Consider the following 8,843-nt stretch of genomic DNA (forward strand, 5'->3'; position numbering starts at 1 on the left):
ATGGGTCCTATAGGTGAAGATCATATCTTGTTAGAGATATCTTTAAGACCTAGGGGGGAGTCTATAAGATGGATGGGCCCTATAGGTGAAGAGCATATGCAAATCTTATTATTGCTATGTTTAAGTACCTTGGGCCCAGTCCATGCAATGGATGGATCCTATAGGTGAAGACCATGTCAATAGAAGCTAATTCATCTTCAAGGACAAAGTAACATCGGGTGATTCCTATCAAAAAGTGCGTTGAAAGGGTAAGTTATTATTATCTAGAATATAACTGATAAAGTCCAGTAATGTTTAGTTTGTAGAGTTTTATTTCTCTTTGTTCCTTTCCCTAAATTATTAGCAAATTGGTAAAAGCTTTTTTCTACCTCTGATGGTGGAAAACGCACCTAAAATGGAGATGGTAAGGGCAGCTAAGGGGTTTTGGAGGAGGCTGCATTTTTGTTTAAATAGGTGCCCTTTAACCAATTTGTTAATAATTTAAGGAAGGTTGCTTAAAAAGCATTGTTTTACATGAAATAGAATACATAGCAGAGTCAAGGTTCGGAATTAGGGCTTTGGCAAAGCTATGTTCTCTCAAAATTTGCACAAAGTTGATATAATACTGTGCTCTAGGGTTTTATGTTGGTTTTATTATACCAGAGAGTATGTGCCTCCAGATGTTCTTTTACAAGAAAAGAAGTGCTTGAGTACAAGGAGTCTGATCCATAAGAAGGATGGATCCAAAAGGCAACGACTAGATCATCATCTTGGTAGAGATATGCATAAGTTCCTAGCGCCCAATCTGAAAAATGATGGGTCCTATAGGTGAAGATCATATCTTGTTAGAGATATCTTTAAGACCTAGGGGGGAATCCATAAAATGGATGGGTCCTATAGGTGAGGAGCATATGCAAATCTTATTATTGCTATGTTTAAGTACCTTGGGCCCAGTCCATGCAATGGATGGATACTATAGGTGAAGACCATATCAATAGAAGCTAATTCATCTTCAAGGACAAAGTAACATCGGGTAATTCCTATCAAAAAGTGCGTTGAAAGGGTAAGTTATTATTATCTAGAATATAACTGATAAAGTCCAGTAATGTTTAGTTTGTAGAGTTTTATTTCTCTTTGTTCATTTCCCTAAATTATTAGCAAATTGGTAAAAGCTTTTTTCTACCTCTGATGGTGGAAAACGCACCTATAATGGAGATGGTAAGGGCAGCTAAGGGGTTTTGGAGGAGGCTGCATTTTTGATTAAATAGGTGCCCTTTAACCAATTTGTTAATAATTTAAGGAAGGTTGCTTAAAAAGCATTGTTTTACATGAAATAGAATACATAGCAGAGTCAAGGTTCGGAATTAGGGCTTTGGCAAAGCTATGTTCTCTCAAAATTTGCACAAAGTTGATATAATACTGTGCTCTAGGGTTTTATGTTGGTTTTATTATACCAGAGAGTATGTGCCTCCAGATGTTCTTTTACAAGAAAAGAAGTGCCTGAGTACAAGGAGTCTGATCCATAAGAAGGATGGATCCAAAAGGCAACAACTAGATCATCATCTTGTTAGAGATATGCATAAGTTCCTAGGGCCCAATCTGAAAAATGATGGGTCCTATAGGTGAAGATCATATCTTGTTAGAGATATATTTAAGACCTAGGGGGGAGTCCATAAGATGGATGGGTCCTATAGGTGAAGAGCATATGCAAATCGTATTATTGCTATGTTTAAGTACCTTGGGCCCAGTCCATGCAATGGATGGATCCTATAGGTGAAGACCATATCAATAGAAGCTAATTCATCTTCAAGGACAAAGTAACATCGGGTGATTCCTATCAAAAAGTGCGTTGAAAAGGTAAGTTATTAGCATCTAGAATATAACTGATAAAGTCCAGTAATGTTTAGTTTGTAGAGTTTTATGCTATTTCTTCATGTCATTTCTCTTTGTTCCTTTCCCTAAATTATTAGCAAATTGGTAAAAGCTTTTTTCTACCTCTGATGGTGGAAAACGCACCTATAATGGAGATGGTAAGGGCAGCTAAGGGGTTTTGGAGGAGGCTGCAGTTTTTTTTAAATAGGTGCCCTTTAACCAATTTGTTAATAATTTAAGGAAGGTTGCTTAAAAAGCATTGTTTTACATGAAATAGAATACATAGCAGAGTCAAGGTTCGGAATTAGGGCTTTGGCAAAGCTATGTTCTCTCAAAATTTGCACAAAGTTGATATAATACTGTGCTCTAGGGTTTTATGTTGGTTTTATTATACCAGAGAGTATGTGCCTCCAGATGTTCTTTTACAAGAAAAGAAGTGCTTGAGTACAAGGAGTCTGATCCATAAGAAGGATGGATCCAAAAGGCAACGACTAGATCATCATCTTGTTAGAGATATGCATAAGTTCCTAGCGTCCAATCTAAAAAATGATGGGTCCTATAGGTGAATATCATATCTTGTTAGAGATATCTTTAAGACCTAGGGGAGAGTCCATAAAATGGATGGGTCCTATAGGTGAAGAGCATATGCAAATCTTATTATTGCTATGTTTAAGTACCTTGGGCCCAGTCCATGCAATGGATGGATCCTATAGGTGAAGACCATATCAATAGAAGCTAATTCATCTTCAAGGACAAAGTAACATCGGGTGATTCCTATCAAAAAGTGCGTTGAAAAGGTAAGTTATTATTATCTAGAATATAACTGATAAAGTCCAGTAATGTTTAGTTTGTAGAGTTTTATTTCTCTTTGTTCCTTTCCCTAAATTATTAGCAAATTTGTAAAAGCTTTTTTCTACCACTGATGGTGGAAAACGCACCTATAATAGAGATGGTAAGGGCAGCTAAGGGGTTTTGGAGGAGGCTGCAGTTTTTTTTAAATAGGTGCCCTTTAACCAATTTGTTAATAATTTAAGGAAGGTTGCTTAAAAAGCATTGTTTTACATGAAATAGAATACATAGCAGAGTCAAGGTTCGGAATTAGGGCTTTGGCAAAGCTATGTTCTCTCAAAATTTGCACAAAGTTGATATAATACTGTGCTCTAGGGTTTTATGTTGGTTTTATTATACCAGAGAGTATGTGCCTCCAGATGTTCTTTTACAAGAAAAGAAGTGCTTGAGTACAAGGAGTCTGATCCATAAGAAGGATGGATCCAAAAGGCAACGACTAGATCATCATCTTGTTAGAGATATGCATAAGTTCCTAGCGTCCAATCTAAAAAATGATGGGTCCTATAGGTGAAGATCATATCTTGTTAGAGATATCTTTAAGACCTAGGGGAGAGTCCATAAAATGGATAGGTCCTATAGGTGAAGAGCATATGCAAATCTTATTATTGCTATGTTTAAGTACCTTGGGCCCAGTCCATGCAATGGATGGATCCTATAGGTGAAGACCATATCAATAGAAGCTAATTCATCTTCAAGGACAAAGTAACATCGGGTGATTCCTATCAAAAAGTGCGTTGAAAGGGTAAGTTATTATTATCTAGAATATAACTGATAAAGTCCAGTAATGTTTAGTTTGTAGAGTTTTATTTCTCTTTGTTCCTTTCCCTAAATTATTAGCAAATTTGTAAAAGCTTTTTTCTACCACTGATGGTGGAAAACGCACCTATAATAGAGATGGTAAGGGCAGCTAAGGGGTTTTGGAGGAGGCTGCAATTTTGTTTAAATAGGTGCCCTTTAACCAATTTGTTAATAATTTAAGGAAGGTCGCTTAAAAAGCATTGTTTTACATGAATTAGAATACATAGCAGAGTCAAGGTTCGGAACTAGGGCTTTGGCAAAGCTGTGTTCTCATAAAATTTGCACAAAGTTGATATAATACTTTGCTCTAGGGTATTAAGTTGGTTTTATTATACCAGAGAGTATGTGCCTCCAGATGTTCTTTTACAAGAAAAGAAGTGCTTGAGTACAAGGAGTCTGATCCATAAGAAGGATGGATCCAAAAGGCAACGACTAGAACATCATCTTGTTAGAGATATGCATAAGTTCCTAGGGCCCAATCTAAAAAATGATGGGTCCTATAGGTGAAGATCATATCTTGTTAGAGATATATTTAAGACCTAGGGGGGAGTCTATAAGATGGATGGGTCCTATAGGTGAAGAGCATATGCAAATCTTATTATTGCTATGTTTAAGTACCTTGGGCCCAGTCCATGCAATGGATGGATCCTATAGGTGAAGACCATATCAATAGAAGCTAATTCATCTTCAAGGACAAAGTAACATCGGGTGATTCCTATCAAAAAGTGCGTTGAAAAGGTAAGTTATTAGCATCTAGAATATAACTGATAAAGTCCAGTAATGTTTAATTTGTAGAGTTTTATGCTATTTCTTCATGTCATTTCTCTTTGTTCCTTTCCCTAAATTATTAGCAAATTGGTAAAAGCTTTTTTCTACCTCTGATGGTGGAAAACGCACCTATAATGGAGATGGTAAGGGCAGCTAAGGGGTTTTGGAGGAGGCTGCATTTTTGCTTAAATAGATGCCCTTTAACCAATTTGTTAATAATTTAAGGAAGGTTGCTTAAAAAGCATTGTTTTACATGAATTAGAATACATAGCAGAGTCAAGGTTCGGAACTAGGGCTTTGGCAAAGCTATGTGCTCTCAAAATTTGCACAAAGTTAATATAATACTGTGCTCTAGGGTTTTATGTTGGTTTTATTATACCAGAGAGTATGTGCCTCCAGATGTTTTTTTACAAGAAAAGAAGTGCTTGAGTACAAGGAGTCTGATCCATAAGAAGGATGGATCCAAAAGGCAACGACTAGATCATCATCTTGTTAGAGATATGCATAAGTTCCTAGTGCTTAATCTAAAAAATGATGGGTCCTATAGGTGAAGATCATATCTTGTTAGAGATATCTTTAAGACCTAGGGGGGAGTCTATAAGATGGATGGGCCCTATAGGTGAAGAGCATATGCAAATCTTATTATTGCTATGTTTAAGTACCTTGGGCCCAGTCCATGCAATGGATGGATCCTATAGGTGAAGACCATGTCAATAGAAGCTAATTCATCTTCAAGGACAAAGTAACATCGGGTGATTCCTATCAAAAAGTGCGTTGAAAGGGTAAGTTATTATTATCTAGAATATAACTGATAAAGTCCAGTAATGTTTAGTTTGTAGAGTTTTATTTCTCTTTGTTCCTTTCCCTAAATTATTAGCAAATTGGTAAAAGCTTTTTTCTACCTCTGATGGTGGAAAACGCACCTAAAATGGAGATGGTAAGGGCAGCTAAGGGGTTTTGGAGGAGGCTGCATTTTTGTTTAAATAGGTGCCCTTTAACCAATTTGTTAATAATTTAAGGAAGGTTGCTTAAAAAGCATTGTTTTACATGAAATAGAATACATAGCAGAGTCAAGGTTCGGAATTAGGGCTTTGGCAAAGCTATGTTCTCTCAAAATTTGCACAAAGTTGATATAATACTGTGCTCTAGGGTTTTATGTTGGTTTTATTATACCAGAGAGTATGTGCCTCCAGATGTTCTTTTACAAGAAAAGAAGTGCTTGAGTACAAGGAGTCTGATCCATAAGAAGGATGGATCCAAAAGGCAACGACTAGATCATCATCTTGTTAGAGATATGCATAAGTTCCTAGCGTCCAATCTAAAAAATGATGGGTCCTATAGGTGAAGATCATATCTTGTTAGAGATATCTTTAAGACCTAGGGGAGAGTCCATAAAATGGATGGGTCCTATAGGTGAAGAGCATATGCAAATCTTATTATTGCTATGTTTAAGTACCTTGGGCCCAGTCCATGCAATGGATGGATCCTATAGGTGAAGACCATATCAATAGAAGCTAATTCATCTTCAAGGACAAAGTAACATCGGGTGATTCCTATCAAAAAGTGCGTTGAAAGGGTAAGTTATTATTATCTAGAATATAACTGATAAAGTCCAGTAATGTTTAGTTTGTAGAGTTTTATTTCACTTTGTTCCTTTCCCTAGATTATTAGCAAATTTGTAAAAGCTTTTTTCTACCTCTGATGGTGGAAAACGCACCTATAATGGAGATGGTAAGGGCAGCTGAGGGGTTTTGGAGGAGGCTGCAATTTTGTTTAAATAGGTGCCCTTTAACCAATTTGTTAATAATTTAAGGAAGGTCGCTTAAAAAGCATTGTTTTACATGAATTAGAATACATAGCAGAGTCAAGGTTCGGAACTAGGGTTTTGGCAAAGCTGTGTTCTCATAAAATTTGCACAAAGTTGATATAATACTTTGCTCTAGGGTATTAAGTTGGTTTTATTATACCAGAGAGTATGTGCCTCCAGATGTTCTTTTACAAGAAAAGAAGTGCTTGAGTACAAGGAGTCTGATCCATAAGAAGGATGGATCCAAAAGGCAACGACTAGAACATCATCTTGTTAGAGATATGCATAAGTTCCTAGGGCCCAATCTAAAAAATGATGGTTCCTATAGGTGAAGATCATATCTTGTTAGAGATATATTTAAGACCTAGGGGGGAGTCTATAAGATGGATGGGTCCTATAGGTGAAGAGCATATGCAAATCTTATTATTGCTATGTTTAAGTACCTTGGGCCCAGTCCATGCAATGGATGGATCCTATAGGTGAAGACCATATCAATAGAAGCTAATTCATCTTCAAGGACAAAGTAACATCGGGTGATTCCTATCAAAAAGTGCGTTGAAAAGGAAGTTATTAGCATCTAGAATATAACTGATAAAGTCCAGTAATGTTTAGTTTGTAGAGTTTTATGCTATTTCTTCATGTCATTTCTCTTTGTTCCTTTCCCTAAATTATTAGCAAATTGGTAAAAGCTTTTTTCTACCTCTGATGGTGGAAAACGCACCTATAATGGAGATGGTAAGGGCAGCTAAGGGGTTTTGGAGGAGGCTGCATTTTTGCTTAAATAGTTGCCCTTTAACCAATTTGTTAATAATTTAAGGAAGGTTGCTTAAAAAGCATTGTTTCACATGAATTAGAATACATAGCAGAGTCAAGGTTCGGAACTAGGGCTTTGGCAAAGCTATGTGCTCTCAAAATTTGCACAAAGTTAATATAATACTGTGCTCTAGGGTTTTATGTTGGTTTTATTATACCAGAGAGTATGTGCCTCCAGATGTTTTTTTACAAGAAAAGAAGTGCTTGAGTACAAGGAGTCTGATCCATAAGAAGGATGGATCCAAAAGGCAACGACTAGATCATCATCTTGTTAGAGATATGCATAAGTTCCTAGGGCCCAATCTAAAAAATGATGGTTCCTATAGGTGAAGATCATATCTTTTTAGAGATATATTTAAGACCTAGGGGGGAGTCTATAAGATGGATGGGCCCTATAGGTGAAGAGCATATGCAAATCTTATTATTGCTATGTTTAAGTACCTTGGGCCCAGTCCATGCAATGGATGGATCCTATAGGTGAAGACCATGTCAATAGAAGCTAATTCATCTTCAAGGACAAAGTAACATCGGGTGATTCCTATCAAAAAGTGCGTTGAAAGGGTAAGTTATTATTATCTAGAATATAACTGATAAAGTCCAGTAATGTTTAGTTTGTAGAGTTTTATTTCTCTTTGTTCCTTTCCCTAAATTATTAGCAAATTGGTAAAAGCTTTTTTCTACCTCTGATGGTGGAAAACGCACCTAAAATGGAGATGGTAAGGGCAGCTAAGGGGTTTTGGAGGAGGCTGCATTTTTGTTTAAATAGGTGCCCTTTAACCAATTTGTTAATAATTTAAGGAAGGTTGCTTAAAAAGCATTGTTTTACATGAAATAGAATACATAGCAGAGTCAAGGTTCGGAACTAGGGCTTTGGCAAAGCTGTGTTCTCAAAAAATTTGCACAAAGTTGATATAATACTGTGCTCTAGGGTATTATGTTGGTTTTATTATACCACAGAGTATGTGCCTCCAGATGTTCTTTTACAAGAAAAGAAGTGCTTGAGTACAAGGAGTCTGATCCATAAGAAGGATGGATCCAAAAGGCAACGACTAGATCATCATCTTGTGAGAGATATGCATAAGTTCCTAGCGCCCAATCTAAAAAATGATGGGTCCTATAGGTGAAGATCATATCTTGTTAGAGATATCTTTAAGACCTAGGGGGGAGTCCATAAGATGGATGGGTCCTATAGGTGAAGAGCATATGAAATCTTATTATTGCTATGTTTAAGTACCTTGGGCCCAGTCCATGCAATGGATGGATCCTATAGGTGAAAACCATATCAATAGAAGCTAATTCATCTTCAAGGACAAAGTAACATCGGGTGATTCCTATCAAAAAGTGCGTTGAAAGGGTAAGTTATTATTATCTAGAATATAACTGATAAAGTCCAGTAATGTTTAGTTTATAGAGTTTTATGCAATTTCTTCTTTTCATTTCTCTTTTTTCCTTTCCCTAAATTATTAGCAAATTGGTAAAAGCTTTTTTCTACCTCTGATGGTGGAAAACGCACCTATAATGGAGATGGTAAGGGCAGCTAAGGGGTTTTGGAGGAGGCTGCAGTTTTGTTTAAATAGGTGCCCTTTAACCAATTTGTTAATAATTTAAGGAAGGTTGCTTAAAAAGCATTGTTTTACATGAAATAGAATACATAGCAGAGTCAAGGTTCGGAACTAGGGCTTTGGCAAAGCTGTGTTCTCTCAAAATTTGCACAAAGTTGATATAATACTGTGCTCTAGGGTTTTATGTTGGTTTTATTATACCAGAGAGTATGTGCCTCCAGATGTTCTTTCACAAGAAAAGAATTGCTTGAGTACAATGAGTCTGATCCTGTCATGGTCTTACCTTCTTGCTGTTCTCCTTCGTTTGACATGTGCTGGCGGCCATCTTGGTTTCTGGGTTTCTTGTAGCCTTCCACCCTGCGGCTCCTCCTTCCCACTGGGAGGAGCTGGATGCC

Source organism: Bufo bufo, chromosome 3 (assembly GCF_905171765.1).
Source record: "Bufo bufo chromosome 3, aBufBuf1.1, whole genome shotgun sequence".
Lineage (NCBI taxonomy): Eukaryota > Metazoa > Chordata > Amphibia > Anura > Bufonidae > Bufo > Bufo bufo.